We start from the raw sequence: 24,005 nt of genomic DNA, 5'->3' as shown, positions 1-24,005 counted from the left end.
ATATATATATTTGTATTATTTGACCCTAACGCCAATGTTAAAAGCAAATGAAGTTTTGAATAATTTATAAGGCCTGGTTCTGCATCCCTTACCCATATTGAGTGGTATTTATGTGAATAGTACTATGAAATTCTATTAAACTATTTGCATGCATAAGTGCTACTTAGCATGAATAACCTTTTGTTAGATAGAGTTTGTTATATATTGTCACATGTTAGCCCACAGGGCCAGATTCTGATCTCAGTTACACTGGTGTAAATCCAGAATAATTACTTTAGACTTACCATCAGTTTATAAATTAGGCCAGTGACTGGCCTGTTGTTAACTGAGGTCCAGAGAATTTCTTCAGATTGGCATTAATGTAACAAAGAAAGCAAAATTTGGTCCACAGATGTTAGCATTCCTGTTATACAAGTTATCTATGTATTATGAAGCAAGATTATAAACTGCTTTTTCACAACTGATTTGATGCAGCCTCACTTTCCCCCTTGTTGCTACACAACAGAAAGCCATTCTGGCACCAATAACCTCCAACATAAAGAAAATAATTATGCACATCCCACAGAAGAGGGAATTCTAGCTATAGATTGCAGATACAAAGAAATGTGAAAACAGCAATATAAAAGCAATATAAAAGCAGGCAAAGTTAACCATGAGTTTGGTTTGATTTCATACTTGAAGAGCACAGAAAACAGCTACTTTTTCATGTCTTCCACTATGGCTTATACTATACATATTAAAATGTGCTTTGTTCTTACAAGGATAAATAGGGGAAGAGAAATAGTGACTTCTGATTCTTCAAGGGTCAGTGTGGGGAAGATTTAGGTCTTCAGACTATGTCTCATTCAAAAATAATTTTAATTAAAGCATAATATGAATAATGCAAAAGGATCCCGTTTTCAGAGTTCCTCTGCATATGAAAAAAAAACCCTTCACATTGAGTTGCCTTACATTTACCATATTTTATCTGAGGAAAACATGAAAATTAGTATGTTAGAGAGACATATGAGTTACTGAAAGAAGAATTAGTATAAAATTTTGAGTACTTTGGAGAAAAACATTTATAAGAAAACAAGAAACTCTGTTATACATACTCAAGAGCAGTTGTAGTTTGAGAGAAGACAATTTCAACATTGCTAAGAGGTGGTACTAGACTAGTAGTTAATGCAATGTCATAATATGTTAACTGCATCAGGAACTATACGTTGTTTCTGGAAATTGTCAATATCAGCTTGTACAATAACTAGTAGCATTTGGTGCTCTGTGTAGTGTCACTCATGTCTAATTGAGTAACACAGTCTAAGGCATTTGATGTGCACCAGACACCGTCTCTTAATTAGGATCCAGTACTGAAAGACTATGGGTCAAATTCTACTTTCATTTATATGGGTACAGCTCTCCTTGATGTCAGCGGAAGTTGCACCTGTATAACTGAGAAGCAAAACTTGGCCCTATGTGTTTCTGCACATTTTCCATATAAATTACTATATTACATGCAGCCACAAAGCATTATAAATATTTGCGGGCAAAAACTGAATTTATTTACAAGTTGAATCTAATTTTATTTAAAGCTCCAGTACAACCATCTTTGGTAGAAATATTTATGTTATCTGTACTTCTGGGCTGCTAGCATCTACTGCAATCATAAACACGGTTGAAAAATTATTTGCAGTTAGCAGGGTTTAAACTACCCATTATATCACCAGCTAGTGCCTGTAAACTTTGGTGCTGGTTGATAAAGTTTCCTCAGTGGAATAAATATATATTTGACTTTCAAAATCTTTGCTGAGATACATACAGGGGAGGGAGGCAAATAAGGGAACAGGGAAATGCCACCTGCCAGATTGATATATTATGAGGTAGATCCTCAGCTAGTGTAAATCAATTGGGATACAATGTTTCACACCAGATGGGGATCAAGCCCATATGTATGGAACTTTTCTCTTAAATGAATGATCGCTCAATTTATTGAGCCTAGTGAAATATTAAAATTGAATGAAGGTGCTATAGTTAATATATACTCATTAGCCTCAATGACCATACTCATTATATGTATCAGGTTCAGAGAAAAAAAGTCTGCTGTGAAATTTTAAGCATTAGGTACAGGCCTCAGTTGAAGGTAGGATAATGGACTTGATAGACCACTATTTTGATCCATAATGTTTTGATCACTGTTTGATTGTCGTAGTGGTAAACAGTACATATAGTCTCACATACATTTCTTAAGCTGTTATACTGCTGAAAATTAACATGTTCAGTTGAAAACTAAGGAAAGGACCCTTTAATTTGAATTGATGAAACACAACATCAATATTTGCTTTTAATTTCTCAGTCTAGTAAACTAGGGATAAAATTTAAGTAAATCTCTAATCTGTAATGAGATATAAACAATAATGCACTAGAACAGAAAACTAGTGCTGCAAAACAATATTTTTAACTCAAAATTATTACTTAAATCTATAGTATATAAGCCACATAAATGAAACTTTATCGCAATGTAATAAATCAGTGTAACTGAACTTTTTTTTTTTACACTCATTAGTACATCTCTTCCGTTTTAAACTGAGATGGAAATCACATGCCTCTTTCTAACGGAAAACAGTAATAAAAGAAGACTATTGCACCAAATTATAATGAAGACAGATAACAGAGTGAATTATAAAACAAAGGTTATAGATAGAGACTGAGCCTTGTAGAGGTAATGGCTTTTAATTGGATTCAGTTTATCATATTTTCAGAGGTACAGCAGAACCAGAAGAAAGGATTAGAATTATTTCCACGTTTCATTATTTGGCATAATGAGAAAACAGAGGGAGGTCCACAACCTTGATGCGTATGGTAAGCCACAGGAGATGTTTAACATGTCAGTATCTGGTAGTGTACGGTTCTAAGACACAAAAGCATTTGCTCCATTATAATGCAGCAAAGTGTAATCACTTGAAAAAAAATGCCAGGTCATGAAGTTTTGTTTGGCAAGGGCACTAAGAATAAAAAAAGAGTTTAACCCCTTGCTGCCAACAGTCACCACAGTCCTTGCCCATGAGTACTAATGCATTTGCTTTTAGGAGTTGAGCAAGTCTCACTCTAAGCTGCAAGGAGTTAATGGAAATGATTGGTCAAGGGTCAGCAATCTGAGTAAGTTAATGTTCTAGTTACCAAAAAAAAAAAAGTGTTTCCACTTGCCCACATAGGTGAGATTCTCATCTCACTTACACCAGAGTGCAATCCCATTGAATTCATTGATGGGGCACCACAGAAACTTCAAAGGGAATTTGGCCCATACTCCCTAACTCACAAAAGGCCATACAAGCCATATGTTTAAACCCCACTAGAGTCGAGGTGGGAAATGTTACAAGTACTAAAGTCATGTAGAGCTCGTTGTCTTCTAACAAAGGGATTGATTCTGTATAGTTCAGGTGAAGAGTTTTTTACAGGTAAGCACGTGGTTAAAAAAAAGGGATGAGCGCAAGGGAACAGAGGCCCTAATTAATGAGGTAGAAAGTCCCAGGAATAAGGGGACAAAGGGATGGAAGAAAGCATGAAAACAGTAGTTGGGGAAAGATACAAAAGGATTATTAAGAAGAGCAGTCCAGGTAGAGCACAGGCAGTGCAAAGCAGGAGGAAACAAGATCTGAGATAAGGATTACCAGATAAGGCCCCGGGCACATGGCAGATTTGTTTGAAATGTTGTGTATGGACTGGAATTTACAGAGTTATGAGACATTCTAATTCTTTATTAATATTTAAAAAACAAACTTCTCATGGAAATATAGAAAAACTGACAAAGTAAAAATGCATATTCACCCACTATTCTATCCTCATTCTATACAGGTTCTTATACTGCTTGCTTCACCATAGTATCTGAGCTTCTTTTGGTAGCGGACTATTGTGGACTCATTGCCATGATTATAAAATTGTTTTTAGGGGCTTAAGATCAGTAATTACCTACTTTTTTTATTGTTGTTGTATCCCTAGGGTTGGACCCAGGCAAAATATGCCACAAGTACCAGTCAGAGTAGTATGCACCCACCTTTTATTTGCCTATAGGGAGGTTCTGCAGGTGTTTGCTAGATGCTGCAGGAATTCACCTTCAGAGCTCTCCTAGACATGTAGTATCCATAGTCTCCTAAACCTACAGCAGTGCAAGTGGGAAGATGTGCTTGCCATCCCACACATACCTGTTTGTGCAGTATACCCAGGCATGAAGTGTTAATAGTTCACGGTGTTTACTCGGGATAAATTAGCTACAACACAATGGCAACCGACGCTGTTGTACAACCAAATAGACAGCTCTTTAATTATGTTATTACACTGAGAGAGTCTTAATTATATTTGGGTGTCACTGTGATACAATGTAGTTAAGTCCTTGAAACCCTAATAGAAACAGCAGTAACCAATACACTAATCAGAAAAAGTACCAAATAATTCATCATATAATGCTGTCCACTGGAAAAGCACCAGGGCCTGTCAAGAATACTTTCCAGCATTCATTTGTAGGGGAAATTCAAACTCACAATTTTCCCTGCAAGTTCTAGCTACTTCTCAGCAGACGTCACTATAGCTGTATCTCTGCAAGGTCATAACAATAATAAACAGAACATACTTAGCTGATTGGAAAAGTCATGAATCTTAAGAAGAGCCTATCCTTCATACTATAGATGGGGATATATTCTGTCTTACTGGAGTACATTAAGTATATTTATATCTGGTTTTGTATGGCTCAAAGGTGATCATATTTTCAAAACCAAAAGCAGGGACACTTGCCACACCATTTTTTTGGGTTGTGAAATACTCAGTAAAAAATACACTTTTTTTTAATGCAGACTAGTTGCAAACTAATGCAAACAGTTTGCAAAATCTATCTCTAACTCACTGAGCTACTTAACTGTCCTTATCTCTTCCCTGCAAATCTTAATCAACAGGGTATTCTTGTTGGTTGCCTCTGGACTTCTCTTATTGCGCTTTGCTCACTAGGTTTCTAAATTCACTACATTTTCTTCCCTGGAATGTAGCACTATTGTATGTGCAATATGTGTCAGTATTTCTTATTAGGCCCAATTCCACTTCTCGTTGGGATTTTTTTGTTTGTTTTTTATTGTAGTGGGTTTTTTTTTTCAGTTTTCTCTGAAAATCTTTAGGTTCCTCCTCTATTTCTTGCCCATTTTTTCCTTTCTCAACATCCCCCCCTTTTTTCATATTTCCATTTTGTCACTGAAAAAGTGGTAAAAAAAATAAAAAATATAGAAAAAGTGGCAACAAATCCTAATATCCCACAAATACCTAATACCCCCTCCCCCGCATATTAAGGTTTTTGGTTTTTCACTGAACAATTTCAAAAGAAATGAATTTTTTGGCAGAAATTAAGTAAATCCAGGATAGTCTCTCCTCTTTATCATAAAGTTGTTGTTATGTAATTTAGGAAATTCTTTGATGTATGTTTAGTTGTGGGGGGGGGTTTACTCAATAATTACATGAATATTTAAATCCATCCCCCCATCCCCCGGGTCTGGCTACCAAATGGTTTTTAGGACTTCATGAGCTTCTTCAAGAGTTTTCCATTCTTGCTCACCTCACCTCCTACTGGGCTGTAACGGATGCTCATGGGTGTCCTTTATTTTACAATTCTTTATGTACTTGGCCAAAAAAAAATATTCATCACCACACTCTTCACTGTATGCTCACTATATGCTTCACTTGTTAGCATCACTTTATCTATTTCAGACATATAGTGACACCCCTCCCTCTACTTTACCTTTTTCTATCTCTCCTATAGTGAACTAATTATATTCATTTGTACCAACATTCCAGGACTGAAAATCCCTCCACTAAATTAAGTTACAATTATGCCCACTGAATTTTAATCTTGATCTGCATCACTTCTAGCTCTTCTCACTTACAGAGCTGAGGAAAAAATCGTACAAATGGGGCGGTGGTTTTTGCCAAAAAATGCAGATACAGGTCAACCAAAACTATTCCATTTTTTTTTTTACTTCCAGAAATGTCAAAACATTGTTTCAGAATTTCCAGAATGAAACATTTCAACTTTTTGTTTCAGAAAGTTGTTTCATTTTGAAATTTCCCTAAATTTTATTTTTAAAAACCACTCTAAAACATTTTAAAGGCCTGAAAATGAAATGTTTAATTTCAGGCTAAACAAAATGTTTTGTTCAACTGAAAGCAAACAATTTTTGAATTTTTTATTCTGCTGTAAAATTTAAAAAATGTTTCTTTCCATTCAATCCAGAACATTTTTTTTTTAATTTTTCAGTTCAGCCACTGAACTGAATAATCTGTTATTCACCCGGCTCTGTTCATTTGTGTCTCATGTTCCTTGTATTCAGATACAAACTCTTTGGATGCTCACACACCAATGCTTTTCTCATTCTTCATCAGGGCAACTTTGTCTTCTACCTTACTTTGCATGTTGGAAATGCACTAAAATCCTGATTACTTGAGCTAAACAAAAGGTTCCCTCTTCTTTCATCAAAGTATCAGAAGCCCCAGCACAAGCCACTGGCTTCTTTATCACAGATTCTTCAAATGTTGCAGACTACAGGAAAGGTTCTGATTGCAGTACATGGCAAAGAATAAAACTCAGCAAAAACAGCTGGGGAGAAAAGCAAGCTGAGAAGGTATTTCCATACACACAGGAAATAAAGGGATGAAAACCTTCCTCAGCTCTTTCTTGGCTGGTCTGAAAGGCAGTGTGCTCTAGTGGACCTAACATACATGGTAGTCACAAGCACCTGGATTCTAAGTGAAGCTGTGCCACTAATTCACACTCAGGAACCAGATCAAGTCACAACCTGCCAGGTTTCCAATTTTGAACAGGGACATACTACTACTTAGGGTATGTCTACACTTTGAGCTGGAGATGTAGATTCCAGCTCAAGGAGACATACCTGCACTAGCTCTGATCAAGCAGCATGACCAGCATTTTCCTCAGAAGGATATTGTGATGATTAGTTAATGACTCTCTGGTGCTCTGAAGATGTAAACAGTATGATATGTAAGTGCTAAGTATTACTCTGCTATGGTCCAAATCAATAAGAGTGACCAATGTTTGGCAATGTCTAGAGCTTGATTCTGATCATGCTCACGCCGGTGTAAATCAAGAACAGACCCATTGAAATCAATAGTGTGAAACCAAAATCAGGGCCAAAATCAGTTAACAAGTTTGATCTATTTTGATTTACAAAGTGGGGTGGCAGTAGGCATGGTAGCTAGTTTATTTTATATGGCTTTGAGGACAACATTTCAAACATTTTATGGCTATTAATTGATATATTCACCGTAAAGAAAGTTAACTGCTAATATAATTTATTCCATTCTTTGTTTCAGGCCTTGAATCACTTTTTACCAAGCTGTTGATTTTGGAGAAGCTGAGAGATCTTTGTAAGCTGCTAAGAGGGAGTAATAAAAGAGCATTTCAAAGGCTTCTGGTTCATCCCAATAACTTGGAAGCTCGTTTGATAAACAATATTTTTTCAGACTGGACAGTCTTCTTAAGTTCTATTGTTATTCATGTGCAGTTTGACATATGACACCTTAAATAAATATTAAGAATTTTAGTGGACCAAATTCAGTACTGATGTAATCAAATGCCACTCCATTATAGAATTTGGCTTGTACAGTGCTTTCTGTCCCAAAGGATCCCAAAATACTCTACAACCTCAAACAGATATAGTTATTATATACAGTAATTCTATTCAAGATTTTACACTACTACAAACTAATCTTATTAGAAAGAGTATTTAACTATATATTTATTTAAATACTGTTTATAATAAAACAAGATAATGTGTGTGTGTGTGTGTGTGTTAAAAAGTAAAAATATATTGTTTTGCTCATGTTAAAAAATTCTCACAATCATTTTTATTGAGAGGTTCTAATGCCTCCATTCAGTAGAAACTGGTTATAATGGTCAGTGCAATTAGCAAAGTCTAGAGACTAAGATTAGAGAGACAAGGTGGGTGAGGTGAGGTAATGTACAGTAAGACTGAGCAACACTTTCAATTATAAGACACTTTTTCAGTAGCTTATAACTTTACCAAACTTAACTATTCGGGCTGAAATTTTCTATTCCGGGTGTGGGGGGGTGTATGTATATATGTATAAAATGGTACAGGTATACTTGGTCCTGTCTCAGTGAAAAGACTTGATGTCTAGAGGTCCCTTCCAGCCCTACATTTCTCTGATGCTATAAAGGGCCAGTCCTACATGTTTACTCCCAGTCAGAGTTTTGCCCAAGTAAGGATTACAGAGTCGGCCCAATGTCATTGCTGGTCCAGCTACATTAGCTGTAACAGTGGCGCAGTCCAAATAAATACTATTTGTTGTTTAAAGTGCAAGTCCTAGCAACTTCTTTAACAGGAGCATTTGGTAGCTGACACGTCTATGGATGTTTTAAATCATAAGGGCATCTACTCTATTCTGTTTTTCATGTGTTTGTGTGAGAAGTTCTTTGTCATTTCAGACCCACCTGTCTGAGAACACAGAAATCAAAAACAGGAGTAACTCTCGAATTTCACCTCAATTTAATCCATCACAGAAAGCGCACTGTATAAAAAAACACCAGGACATTTAAACAAAGTGACACAGATCATCAGCAGATCAACTGAAAATGACAGCTCAATCAAACAAATGTATGTTGAGAATTTCCACAGGGCAGCTCTAGCTGCAGCCAAACCAAATTTGTTTAGTATACATAAGTTAGCTGCTTAGAAACATTCAGTATGCTGCTAGCCAGATGATGACTTGCCTAGATAAACATCTATTTAACCAAATATCCCCATCCGTGAAAGTGTTAGCAGAGTTTTGATGCATTCTCCTAGTTCCTTAAAAATATTATTTCACTCCAGTACCAACCCATCCATATGGCATGTATATAAAAATAACTAAACACTCCTTTTAAAAAACGTTATGAGCACCAAAAGAGAGCAAAAACTCTATAACCCTGATGGAGTGCTACTGTCAACCAATAAATTCAATAAGCGGCATTAAGGTGGATTGCAAATTACGAGCTTAGGAAGCACCAGAGAAATGTGCACATCCTATGCCATATATCAAATATAGGAGGTGTGGGATTTGTCTGATTCTTCTTTAAGGCACAGTTCTCCCACAGTAATAGTCTAGAGTTCTTATAGGTGACTAAAATACATATAAAGTTAGGCCAAAATTAGACACCTAAATAAAAGTGGCCCGATATACAGAGATGCTGAGCACTCACTGAAGTCAGTGGGAGTTGGGGTGTTTAAAACCTCTGGAAATCAACCCAAATGATATGGGTAAAATCCTGGCTTCACTGAAATCAATGGCAAAACACCAACTGACTTCTGTGGAGCTAGGCATCTAAATATGGACTTATGAGTAGACTAGTAAAAAGCAGAAAAAGTGATTTGGACAGCTAATTTATATTGCAGTGTAAGTTATAATTATGCACATTTCAAGGAAGGTTCTACTTTATTTTTTATTTGATATCTGCTCTTCAAACGTTTGTCAAACGAGAATGATAATGAGGCATCTTTTCCAATGGACATCTGTTTACTATTTAACTTCCACAAGGAGAATATTTACAAAAAAACAAATGCAGTAAATTGGAAGGCATGCGGTGCTCATTCCTCTTGTCATGTTCACATGAAAATCAGAGCTGAGTGTGTTTATACTGAAGAGTGAATGGAAGTTTAGGGGTTTGCTGTGGCATATTTCTTATCCAAGTGACACACCAGAGGTGGATAATGAAATAACTGACCCCTTCACAGCTCTGTACCCAACATAAATGCTGCTTGGATAAGAGAGGTCCAAAACTATTAGCTACCTGAGGATTCATTTGTAGCAATAATTTTGACTTCAGCATTCAGTGCTGCTGCCATCTCCTACCATCTCCACCACAGCATGAAGGGTCAGCCTTTCCCTGGCCCTAATTCAGATGTGTGGAGTGATGCAAGGAGCTTCCATTGTCCATCCCCTTTTTGCACCACACAAAAGGGATAAGGTCATGGGTTGCCAATTTTGGCTGGACATTTTCCTGGAGGTTTCATTGCATGACATAATATTTAATTAAAGATTAATCTTCAATTCCTGGAGACTCCAGGACAATCCTGGAAGGTTGGCAACTCTAGACACAAGGATAATTTCAGACCCTGTTCTTTTGAGTGTGCAGGGACTGCTCTCTCTATGCATCCCCATGCAGTAGGCACTGAAAGGTGTAGGGAGGAGTGGACACAGAACCCTCCTGCAGCTCCCTCTAGGCTGGTGCAACTCTGCACTGCCCCCTATTGAAGTCTGTAGGTAAATGACAATCTGGCCCAAAGAGGTCGATGGGGAGCCTAATTCTAGGCTCACTTATGAATCAGGAGTGATTAGTGAAGCTAGTGGAGCTTCAGTGGAGTGAAGCTGGTGTAAGAGGAGAATCAGACCTCAAAGATGAGCAATGCAAATAAAGAAAGCTTGATTCTTTGCTGAACTAGTGTGAGAGAGAAGAGCATTAGTGATGCATAACAAAGTATTGATATCCTGTAGTCCTATTGCCACCTGAAATATATTATTAGTGTTGCAGTTTACGGCATTGCCAACTCCCATGATTTTATCATGAGTCCCACAATATTTGGTGCTTATATTAAGGCCCCAGGTGCTGGAGGCTTGGGAAACAAGAATCTCAGCTTTCATTTTTTTTAAAATGAAATTTCTAGCCCTTACAGCTGCAGGGGAAACGCTTGGAAATGTGAACCCTAATGGTTCCTACACCAGAAAGCAAATAAAAAGCATGCAAAATGTATTATTTTTTAATGTCCCATGATTGTTTTAGCCAGTCTGAGTATTTTGGGGAGCCTGACTCATGATTTTTTAATGTTTGCGGTTGGAGATATCATTTCATTTATAAAACAACTCCTCCCTGCCACGTCACCAAGAATGCTGTCCACTGATTTCTAACAAACAGAATGAAAACCCCAGTGTGATCAAAGGTAAACTAAACTAAAAATCAAAGATGGTCCCGAGTGGCAAAGTTTGGATCTGGATCTAAACCTGACTTTTGCCAAAGTTCAGGATGAGGAAGATGGTGTTTGGATCCCGGGCTCAAGTTTTGGTCTATTTCCATTAAAAACTAGAAAAATAAACCTTGGACATACGTCACTGGAGGAAAGAGAGAGGGGAGTACCATAAAGGAAATCTATGCTCAACATTAAGCAATGTGTATGAGACCCAGACTAGCGTTCATGTGCTCTGCTGCACATAGAATCATGTAGTATGTTGCCACACTTGCCTGACAAAAGATTTCCAGTAGGCATTCTCTTTTTAAAGCAAGAATTTTCACATATCTGGCAACAAAAAGCTACATTTTCACTTGCTGCTGTTTCCCAGAGCACAAAAGAGCCACCTGATGACATGACACAGACATCACAACAATCAAAGGAGGCATTGCTTTTGATTATGCAAAACTATTCTTTTCCTTTCCCCTGCCACCTCAGTTGAAAACAACAAAAAACAAAACAGGCTGAAGACACAAGCACAACAGGGAAGATCTAAACAACAAGAAGTGATTGTGAAAGTTAAACCACACAAAAACAAAGGAAACTGTAATTCCAAAGAAACCAACCAAAACAAAGTAAAATAGGAAGGAAACCCCAAACAACTAACCCCAGAAAATCCAGAGCAAATAAATAAAGGATCTTTTACGTTTTCTTTGCTTTCTCTTTCTGAGCTTCCAAGTATCTTCAAAGTGTATGTCAGACTCATGGGAGACGTTAAACCACAAAGTCTGCAACCCAATTTGGACGATCTGTATATCAGCCTTGGCTTCTAGTGTTTTCTTTCTAATGGAGCCTTTCCCCAACTCACACAGCCAGATGTGAGTTGTATTTACTAGTTTGCCAAACAGCACATGCTTTGATTTGGTTAGGGAGTGTCGGGTAGAGGGTTAGAGGCAGGGCTGCAGATTTTTCGGGGCATTTTTGATCCTATATCATGGAGCAGTCACAGTAAATGTAGTAAAAGTCACAGGCTCAGAAAGAAATGCTGTATAAAGGCACCTCAATTTACAGTGAGGGGCCACATGGGGGACAAGGCAGTTCCTACCCTGGGGGGCAGGGCTGGAGAACATGCCCACCCCTCACTCACTCTGCAGCCATGGTTTCTGTCCCATGTGGCTGGCCCAGCTCCCCACTCTGAGCATTGCAACCTGGCGCACAGGGTCGCAACAATGCTCAGGTTTGGCCCGGTTGCTCCTCTGTCATGACCCCACAGCACCAGATATAGGATATAGTGGATCACAGCTGTTACAAAGGAACTAAGGGTCAGATTGTGAACCCCTTATTCACACTGGTGAGCAGTTAGTTACACATGCAGCCCCACCGTAGTCAATGAGGCCTCTCATGAGTAAGGCGATTTGGTCCTTAATAAGTTAAATGCACCAGTGTAATGAACAAAACACACCATGACCAATGGCAATCTGATTCCCCAATTATTCTAGCATGAATCCATGTAGGAAACCGTGTGGTTACCTCTTATTCAAAGAAGGCCCTTCCCTTTTTTGCATTAGAGGGGCCCAATTTTCAGAGGTGCTGATAACCAACGGCTCTAACTCTAAAGCAGTGGGAGTTGTGGGAGTTCAGCACTCCGGAAATCATGGTTGGCATGTGACGTTAAGCACCCAAAAACTAAAGCACCCAAAATCAGGCTACATTTTAAATTACTGGCCTAAAATTTTGTGACTCTGCAATTTTCATAGTTTGGTTATTCTACATATAATATCAATTGAAGTTACAACATTGCTGTAAATGATAGCGCTCATTAAGAAATAACTACAAAGCCCATTTTGTATGGACAGCTGAATAGGCTCATGGCAGACACAAACAGGCTTAAGCAGAGACCCATTTATGAAGATACATATGGGTTAAACAATCATATTTGGTAGAAAACTCTTCCCGTAACCATGATCTACACACAGAGATCTGCAAAAATCAAAGCACAGGATACATTAGGATTTCCACCGCATTCTTTAGGCTCAGAGATCTGCCAATATTTTGCACGTAAACACGGGGATCTTCAAAAGAGCAGATTTTGTCCCAAAGAATGTATAAAACAATCACTACACAGGAAAATAATGAAAAATTTCTCCTCCTGAACAAACACACCAGAAATATAAAGCATAAATATTAAAAAAGGAACAAAAACTTCCCAAATAATGGATCAAGGAAGTTATCACAGGCAGATTAAATACCTTGAAGCACTTTCAAATTCTATCATAACAATAAATAATATTCCATACATGCACCTTGGACAATAGTCGCCAGACAGCAATATTATCTATACTAAGTAAGGCAGAAAAACAAAATAGGCAACATAAATGGTAGTCCAGCAGGTTTGGGCCGGCAGGCTTTTCTTCCTTGTCCCCATATTTATGGAGTGGGATTTTCAACAGTGTTCAGTGTTAGTTTATCTCTAGTCCCATTAATGTCAATGGGAATTCAACCACTGAGGACAGTGTGAGAAAAATTAGGCCCACCTGGAATACTTTTGAAAATCCCAATCCAGGAGGCCTAGATGCCAATATATATAAAAGAGAATATTGAATAGCAGCAGGTAGAGTGGGCAGCGTGTGGTTTTCCCATCCCATGAAAAATGTTGAGATTTCTAAAAATTTCATTTTCTGCATCTAGACAAAACCAAGACTTCTGATGTTTTTCATGAAAAAAGAGAGAGAGAGAGATCTCCACTTCTGAACACCCAGCAATGTGATAATTGGGGCACTCACTTGGAATGTGGCATACCTGGGTTCAAGTACCTGCTCTGAGTTAGGCGGAACAGGGATTTGAACCTGAGTCAACCAGCTCTACCAACAATCACAAATTCCAGCCCCATAACTGAGGAAGGATTGATGGGCTCAAATCTGAAACAACCTGGAAAAATATTCACACACTCAGCAGAGAAGACAATGAAAATGGTCAAATATGATACACACAGGATTAAAGTGATGCTCAGAAAAGGACTCTGAAAATGATACCATGAGATGCCATATTCATTCTCAGATTCTCAATAGCAAATTTGTTAATCGTACAAAGGACGACTTTTCTAACCCTCAACCCTACACATTCACGCCTGGGATCTGGAAAATCCAACTGTGTTCTTTCTGCTTCTTACATCATTAGCTGTAATGAAAGCCTTAGCCACTAGAACTGAGCTGACAATTTTATTGACGATACAACTAGACAGAAAAGAATCTAGCTCAGACTTCTACAGTTGTACTGGTCTTGCACTGCTAACAGAGATATATACTTCTTTGCAAGGTAAACAGAGCTCATGGAAGCAAATATTTATTTTTTTCTATTGATTTTGGGCTCCTTTGGAAAAAAATTATTGTTTAGTGTGATCGGTTTTAGGTATTTTAAAAACCAACACAATGCATCAAATTCATCTATTGTGCAATTCCACTCATCTACTGGGAAAGACAGAGCTGCAAATTCAGAGCTAACATAAAGGAATTTGAGTCTGCTACCACCATCAGCTGCAGAAATATTCAGCTGCCTTGGTGGTACCATCTATTAGGGCAGATGAAACACCAGTATAATTCTATAAGAACTGATTCTCCTCCCATTTATACCAGTTTTAGACTCACTTCAATGGAGTCACTCCTGATCTACACCATGGTAAAAGGAGTATCAGGCCTTTAGAATGTGTGCAATTCCTTCTGACCCCAGGTATAGCAAAAGATGCACTATAAGCCCAATGTGAGCACTAAATGCTACAATTCTATATGCAGTTTATTATGGGATACTCTTACTTCCTAATATTTATTGGACCAAAGTCTCCACTCATGTATGCCATTGTAAATCCAGAGTAAACCCATTAGAATCGGAAAAGGGAGCTATTCTGGATTTACACTGGTATTAAAGGAGAGCAGAATCTGGCTCATAATGTTTCCAATGCAAAACATGTCCTCTTACTGTGATACCCATGGGTCTAACATCTGACCATTGTGCTGACATAGTATAGCCATTCTATTGCTCTTAAGAAGTAGGGACTATTGGTTTTCAACAGCTGGTTTCTTCTTATATCAAAACTTTTGATAATGCCTCAACTGAAACAACAATTTTCTTCCATATTCCCCTCATCTCATTGTCCAACCCCACACAAAGAAATTCAGTGGCAAAAGGAAGGTTGAGAAGGTATGAAGGAGATTAAAAACTACTTCCTCAGTATTACGATGGATCCTGGACCACAGAATTCAGTGTGAGTTTTGCAATTGAGGTCAGTAGGATCAGTGTCTATTACACTTAGGCAATTACACTTAGGGGTAGGCAATCTATGGCACGGGTGCCGAAGGCGGCACACAAGCTGATTTTCAGTGGCACTCACACTGCCCAGGTCCTGGCCACCAGTCTGGGGGGCTCTGCATTTTAATTTAATTTTAAATGAAGCTTCTTAAACATTTTAAAAACCTTAGTTACTTTACATACAACAATAGTTTAGTTACATATTATAGGCTTGTAGAAAGAGACCTTCTAAAAATGTTAAAATGTATTACTGGCACGTGAAACCTTAAATTAGAGTGAATAAATGAAGATTCGGCACATCACTTCTGAAAGGTTGCTGACCCCTGGTCTATTATCTGTGAGCTTTAACCATGATGAATAGTATCTTACTTCATAAATAGTTCAATTGGCTTCAGTGGAACTACTTGTGATATATTCACATAAGATCATAATATGGCCCTAACTTAAAAGGCGGTTAGATTGAAGTTGAACTGCAAGCCACACATTGCTTTGTGATACCTGCAGTGAGCACAAGCAAACACAGCAGTCCAATTTTGCTGTGCATGGGTGCAGGGTACACCCTGCTGAACAGCATGGCTACCATGGAGGCACTATTGAAATGCACTCCAGTGCAATCCCACTGGTTCAGTTATCAACAGTACAACTCTAGTGCAGCAACCTTAGAGAGATGAGACAGTGTCCAGGCCCCCAGTGACAAAGGCAGCACTACAAGATTTATCAATGGAGAGTGTTCAGTTGATTCAGAATTCACTAAAGAAAGAAAATGGGAGTGGGGAACAGAAAACCTGCAGAAGCAATATCTCCCCCTATGAGTATCTGGGCTAGGGTTATTTCCTCAGTGGACACTGTAACAGAAATAATATCCAGGACAACTTCCTCTTAGGAAGTAATTATAGGAAACCAACAGTGCAGAAGACAGATCTATTTCTTTAACTCTGCCATATGCCATTTTTGAGGACGGAACTGGTCACATGATATGCAACTTCAAATCCAAGTCTCTTCCAGGGAAAACAGCCTACAATATTTATGTTATCTCCTATGTTTACAGCATTCAAAAGTATGCTAAACACTTCATAGTACATGCTGAAAGACAGGGGTGAAAATCCAACTTCACTGAAGTCAATGACAAAATTCCCATTGACTTCACTGGAGCCAAGATTTCATCCACAGTCTCTACCTCAGTCTAAATCTAACACCTAAATACTAGATATGACACGAGTGAGGGTGACAAACAGCCAAGAGGGGATAGATTGAAAAAGAATATGATCATTAGAGGAGCTGGTCAGAACATTTTTGACAAAATGTTTTTTGTCAGAAAATGCCATGTCACTGAAATAAAAATATTTTGCAGAAATGTAAGGATTTCAACCAAATTTTTGATAGAAAGATTTCTAAGGTCTAGGGTGGACTCTCTGGTTAATTCAAGACAGAGAGAAATTGAAAATCTGACCTTTTCAATCCAAAAACAGACATTTTGACACGTCTGTTTCCCAAAAACTTTCAAAAGGTTTTGGGTTTGTTCCAATATGGAACAAAAACCAATATCAAAACTACCACATTTATCATGAAACAGAACTGTCGTTCTCTGGAGAACTCTAATGATCATGCAGTTAACAGGTTAGGCATGTGCATGTCTTAATGGGCCAAATCAATTATTATTTAAATTAAAAAAATTATGAGTATCAATTCATTTCTTGTGGACATCACAGAAGAATTGAGTCTTAGAGAGATATACATTACTGTATTTCTGAAAAGAATAAATAAAGAATAAGAGGAGGGGAATTAATTTTCATTCTTCTTTGTCTTGTTCACACAACTCTCCCCTCCTTTTCTGGTAGGGTAGGGGTTTGGACACACACACGTCCCGATGAAAGTTGCAAGAGACTTAATAGGTGCTGAGAAGTGCATTCTGAATATTACAAAGCTTCTCCTTACTTACCACGAATTTTTTGTCACAATCATCTCCTTTTCCCTGTTCTACGTGAATAAATGATTTTTACTGCAACATTGCTCAACAGAGAGATCTTTAGAAAAATATAAGTAATTCCACACTATAAAGGTGGACAAGTCTTGTGGTAAGAGCACACAACTGGAAGGTGGAAGATTTGGGTTCTGTTCTTGGGTCAGTCACGGGCTTTCTGTGTGACCTTGGAAGTTTCATGAAATCTCTCTGAGTCTCAGTGTCCTCATCTGTAAAATGGAGATGATAATAATACTTCCCTAGCTCAGAGGTTTATCATGAAGCTTAATTCATGGTCTGTACCGTATATGCTCGTTTATAAGCCAAATATTTTTAGTAAAAAAGGGAAGCACCAGAGACGGGGGGTTGACTTATAAACGGGTATAGAGAGGGCAGGGGCGGCTCCAGGCCCCAGCACGCCAAGCGCGTGCTTGGGGCGGCATGCCGCGGGGGCGCTCTGCTGGTCGCCGGGAGGGCGGCAGGCGGCTCCGGTGGACCTACTGCAGGCGTGCCTGTGGAGGGTCCGCTGGTCCCGCGGCTTCGGTGGAGCATCCGAAGGCATGCCGCGGTGCTTGGGGCGGTGAAATGGCTAGAGCCACCCCTGAGAGAGGGAGAGGTGGGATATAGCCCCTCCCCCCAACAGAGGGAGCAAGGAGAGGCAGCACAGCCAGCAGAGCTAGAAGGGAAGAGGCAGGGAGTCTCTCTGCTCCTGGCCACACTGCTCTCCCCGCAGCCTCCGAAGCAGCTGCAGCTCCGGGCCTGGCAGGCTGCAGCCCTTCCGCTCGGCCCCGCTCCCCAGAGCACGCTGCAGCCGTGCCGCCCGGCCCAGCCCGCTGGAACATGCTGCAGCCACACCGCCCGGTCTGGCCCGCTGGAGCAGGCTGCAGCCACGCTGCCCAGCCTGCCGGAGCAGCTCCAGCCAGGTCAGAGACATCCTCCCCTGGCCCTCCCCAGATAAGGTGGGAAGGGATGGGATGGGGAGAGTGTGGGGGTCCCGGTCTAGGGGTGGGATCATGTAGGGGGTGGTCACAGGGGTTACTCCCCTGACTCCCAGCTTCTCCCCCCAAAAAAGTCCCCACCAGTTGCTGTCCCAGCCCATCAGGGTAAGCAACTGGCACGCCAGGACACTTTGTTTATTTAGTTTTACCTCCATGCTTGCGGATGCTCAAGGTAAACAAACCATCTCAGCCCACCAGTGGCTTATCCTGATGGCCCGGGAGCCAAAGTTTGCTGACCCCTGAATTATAGGGTCGGCTTATGAATGGGTTATAAAAATTTTCCATTTTTACTTATCCATCTTGGCGGGGGGGGGGGTCGGTTTATAAACTAACCGGCTTATGCTCAAGTATATACGGTACTTTGCGCCCAAGTCAACAGACAGATTCCCACTGTCTTCAATGAGTGCTGAATCAGCACATAGAGCTCTTCAGCTAGAAAGTGCTGGAGAACTCCAACATATTATAAGGAACATACATTATCCCTGAAAGATAAGCACACTGGAGATTAATATGGAAGCAAAAGCTTTCCTTAGCTATCCTTGTGCTTTTGAGGAGTTTCTTCCTATTCTCATTTACTTTGTATTTAGAAGCAGTTCGTAGTAAGGTAGTTGTACCAACAGACACATTTAACCTCCTCATGCCATCTATGTGAAAGGAAAGCTTCATTTTGTTCAAGCGTTGCCCCATATATTGTAAGAAACAGCTTTAATAGTTTTGCATCCTGATGATGGAAGATTACAATTAGAGGACTCAATCAGCAGAGTAGGCAATGAATTCTATTCTGGTAAATTTAGGAACACTACCAATCATTTCTCTTTTACAGATGTCTAGAGATGAAAAAATCCAACTGTGTGATTCACTACTTTGGCTTATTACAAAACACACTAGTCTGGAAGAGGAAAGAGTATATTTTTCCCAGTAGTCTTTAACTGCAGTACTATCCAACAGCATAGAGCTGGTATGAACAACTAGTAAGCATGTGTATGTTCTGCCCTCTACTGCATAGAATCAAAACTGTTCAGCATTGTACTAAAAGCCCTATACAGCAACAGCTAACAAAGATTCTCCTATAGTTCCAGTGGTAGAGACATGAGCACAGTGACAGCTGTGAAATCCTAGACAGCTACAGATTTGTTTCTACTACAAGGAAAGACAATCAATTGACACTACAGGAAATTTTTAGGTAGGCAGACTACAATTATCCAACTTGTAATATGTCCACAAAAACACTGGAGTTAATGTACTTAGTGAATTGGGATCTTGCAAAAACACTGTGACCAAAAGTTATAGGTCTTGTTCATAAAATAGCACCCCCGGCAATACAGCATTCTCTGGCGCAGGACTAGGGCACTAGTTCATAACTAATTCAGAAGACAGAATCAGCTTCTGACTCCCTCTCACTGCTTCCTATTCCTTAGAAAGGTCCTGTCCATGTTCTGACCCGGTTTGAGTGTGACCTAATTTTATTATTTGTATTTATTTCTTTATATTTTTTTTTAATCTCTCTAGGTACCTCTTCCATGCTCTAGGCATCCATGCCATAAATTAAAATACACAACACTCCAAACTCTTATCTACATAAGAAGCAGATTCTAATGTCTCAAGATCCCCCAAAAGCCATGGATTTATCTGAAAAGCATTGGTACTAAGAAATCTATTATCATTTCTCTGTTTACAATTAGCTGAGCAAAATGCGGAGGGCTGTTAATGAGGCTACAGTCATATAAACAAAGAAATATTCATGCAACCACTAATTTACATACACCTGGGACTGGATAAAGAATGCATAAGGCCAGATCCTCAGTTGGAGTAAATCTGGTATGTTGATTTACACCAGTTGAGTATCTGGTCCATGGTTTTCGATTGACCGAGGCTGAGTGTGAATAATTCACAAGTAACAATTTATTTGACATTTTTTCTATTCACATAATATCCTGAAGCAGATTGTGATATCTTTTAACATACTAGTTATTCAAATATAGGTTTTGGTATTTTTTACACTACTGATTGATCAGAAATATTTAAAATTTCAGCTGTGTTGTTTAGCGGTGACTGGTCATGCACATTACATGGAATTGTTTCCAATTCCTGATCACATGAGCAGGTTAACATTTCTGGCACAAATACTTGCCCATCTGAATTTAAAAGTGCTTTCAGTTAATATTTTGACTAGTAAAATCTGCTTGAATGTTTGTGGAAAAGGAACATGGTGCAAAGCAAATTTATTTCATAGCAAAAGAGAATATTCAGGGAACGTTTTGGGGATTATTCACCCGTCTTCAAGACTGATCCTGAAATCAAATCTTCAAAGAATCTTCAAAGCTGCTCATTCTTGATGAAATTCCTATCATGCAGAGACTGCTCTAGTTATAAAACAGGCAAAACATCCCATAAGTGGAACAGATCTGCAGCAGTAAATCCCAATATCTAGTTGTAAGCCATTCAAATGTCTTTCCAATCTGGCTGGCAATGGGTTTTCTAGCAGGTTACTGCTATGACTTGCCTGGGAAGGCTGCAGCCAATCTCCAGTTAGACTAAAACCACAGATCATGACCTTTTGGCTGCAGACTTTGCAGAAGCTATTGTATAAAAGTCCATCTCCTCCAAGGTTTGAAAGAGTAAGGTTGTTCTTCTGAAGGGGACACAATGTGAAACATGGCTGGCAAGTTTTCTCCATAAACAAAACAAGTCTCCCACTCACAGAGCTCCCTTTATTTTAGCAAAACTTACTAAGAGCTTGGAGTCTCCTTGAATCTATTAGAAACCCTTCCTTGAGAGAGGAAACAGACATTGTAAATGAACCGTGACTTAGAAATCCCCTTGTACCAGCACATATCCTACAGATTCCAGAGGCATTTTAGTTACGCAGTTTTCCTGACATACTAGTTCTCACTCTATGATTCATTTATATTTTTAATGCTTTTGCCAGTTTCTACTGATTATTTTCAGGGGAGGGGGTTCCTGCTTCATTTGAAGGAGTTTCAGATTTGGTTATAGGACTCATGCACTCCAGCAATACAATGCAGTATATTGAGTTCAGGTCCAATGAGAAAAGTAAAATCAAACCCCACTTTCACATGTGCGCGCGCACGCACACACACACACACACACATTCTTTCATATATAAAGGACATACTCCAGGCAAATAATTAAAGTATATAAATTTATGTAATAAAGGCCCTAATTCCTCTGGGCTAGTTGAGCGTCATGTTTTACTTCTATTATTTTGTCAATTTCTGTGCGTGACAGACATGGCAAAAAAGCTGCACATGCTTCAATATCAAAAACATGTATTCCCAAAGTTCATACTGGACTATGAGAGTGGCTTAATTTACCCACACTGCTCAAACACATGATCAGTGTTCAGCTGATATTTTAGTTAGCCAGATACCTAGGATTATGCTAAGTATGTTTGTTTGATCCACAATGCCATATTCTGGCCGATAAAGGTATGGTAACTCTGTAGAATCCAACGTAATTGAACATACATGATTCACCTTCCTAGCTACAATTAACTGAAGAGATGGATCCAATAAACAATTAACATTCTGAAGAACATTTATGTTTCTTCTGGAATACAAGTGTCCTGGCAGATACAAAGAAAGATTGCTCCAGAATAAAATATCCTTACAAATATTGATGTTGCATATCATAAATGTCTGACATCTTGTGCCCCTTTCAATAGATTCTCCATCAAGAAGATACAGAGGTTGCAACATTTTGCATGGAGGAAATATGGGGTGTTGCATGTACCATGGCTCATTCCCAAATATCTGCCATAGCTGAAAACTTTGCAGAATGAGCCTTATACATCACAGAAAAGCACGCCAAATGCTCCAAAAAAGCAGCTCCAAAAAGGGCTCTCCCGTATTTTGGATTAGCAATTTAAGTCTTGTTGATTTCTCTTACCCTTGTTAGTGATAACAAGTTAATAGAAAACATAGCAGGATCCTAACTTGGGAACAAAAAGTGGTAGGTAATTAAAATTAAGTTTATTGGATCCATCTCTTCAGTGAGACAGGCTGTGGGGAGAAATGCCTCTGCTATTCCTTCTAGTCCTTCCCTGCCTCCTGCCAGAGGCGTGGGAACTAAGGGTGTGGGGGGTGCTGCAGCACCTCTAGGTTTTATGCCGGGTTCTGCTCCCAGCCCCACATGTGGGGTCCCGGCTGCTGGCCCCACACCCAGGGCTCCACTCCTGGCCCCGTGCCAAGGGTCCCAGTTGCCAGGCCCGCACCCAGGGCTCCACACTTGCCCCCAGCTGTGGCCCCAGCCTCATCTGTGCCCCCCCACCCTGAGCCACAGCCCTGCTCCCAGCCCAAGCTCTAGGGGACAGTGGGGGCACAGACAGGATAAGGGGGATCACAGCAGCCCCACTCTAAAAAGTGTTCCAGCACCACTGCCTCCTGCAGATTTCTTAAGGTGCTTAATTCCTGCAGACCCTAAGAGGGTCACAGGAGGGGCAAGTGGAGGAGATGGGCTAGAGAGAAGTGGGCTAAAGAGAGAGCTAACAGAGTGAGGAACAGAAGTATTGGGGTGGCAGAATGGGGCACTCAGGGCCGGCTCCAGACCCCAGCGCGCGCTTGGGGCAGCGTGCCGCGGGAGGGCGGCAGGTGGCTCCGGTGGACCTCCCGCAGACGTGCCTGCGGAGGGTCCGCTGGTCCCGCGGCTTCGGTGGAGCATCCGCAGGCATGCCTGCGGGAGGTCCACCGGAACCGCAGGACCAGCGGACCCTCCGCAGGCACGTCTGCGGAGGGTCCACCGGAGCCACAGGACCGGCGACCGCCAGAGCGCCCCCCGCGGCGTGCCGCCGTGCTTGGGGCAGCGCAATTCCTAGAGCCGCCCCTGTGGGCACTTCACTGCTTCTGCAGATCTCAAAAGACTCACTCCCTTCCCCCTTTCCCCTCCTCCCTCCCCCAGTGATCTTTACTTGGCTCACTGAGGTCCTTCATGACAACTCCCCACCCACTGGGAACAACAACATTTGGGTCCTCTCAGGACCTCTGACACAACTCTGTAAGGCTGGAATGCTGGGATTCTTGTTCTGCCTCTGCCTACGAAAAAAATGAAGACAAAATTTTGCTCTCAGATTTGCACATGTGTATCTCTGATGAGTGCTTTGAACATGTACAATTACAATATTAGCAGTTCTAATAACAAAGAGAACAATACAATAAAACAATATTATGCATTTTTACAAACACTAATTATAAATTACACTTATGTGAGTCAAAATAATATCATAATGAACTGAGTGTAGGAACCAGAACTGCTCAATTTTATAGGCCACATAGTGAGAGCAGCTAATGAAGATGGCCGTTTAGTTCAAGCAGGAGGGACGTGTGCCAGCAGAGCAGGCTGTACTGAGTTCTATGCTCACTGCTTCTGTGAAAGTGAATGGCCATGCTGTGCAGCATAGTGACAATAAACATCAAGTCCTAGGTGAGCACAAATTTGTTACAATATAATCCCCATTTTACAGATGGAGAAACCAAGGCAGGCAGTTAAATGACTTGCCTAAAGCCACAAATATGTCAGTGACAGAGCCAGGGTTAGAGCTCAGGAGCTCTTGGCAAAGTCCATTTTGGGAGTGTAAATCACTGCAGCCCTTCCAAGGGGTAGATCACTCTCAGCAGGCTTCTCCAGACAGAGCAAAAGCTGGGAACCAGTCAGCAGCTTGTGTTTCTAGGAAGAGAACAACACCTCTCGCAGAGCCCATCGTCAGTTATTTTTCTGGTCATGGCACCGAGTCAGGAAGTATAGAGATGAGTGTAGATT

At 40.1% G+C, this 24,005-nt stretch overlaps 1 protein-coding gene across 9 annotated transcripts in view; it reads right to left on the bottom strand.

Moving 5' to 3' along the window:
• The window catches only part of MECOM (MDS1 and EVI1 complex locus), a 468,461-nt gene that overhangs the window by 253,941 nt on the left and 190,515 nt on the right, over positions 1–24,005 (bottom strand). The gene's annotated exons all lie outside the window — the stretch shown is intronic.

This window comes from Mauremys reevesii, linkage group 9, assembly GCF_016161935.1.
Source record: "Mauremys reevesii isolate NIE-2019 linkage group 9, ASM1616193v1, whole genome shotgun sequence".
NCBI classification, from domain to species: domain Eukaryota; kingdom Metazoa; phylum Chordata; order Testudines; family Geoemydidae; genus Mauremys; species Mauremys reevesii.
This window is presented reverse-complemented; position numbering and strand designations above follow the sequence as displayed.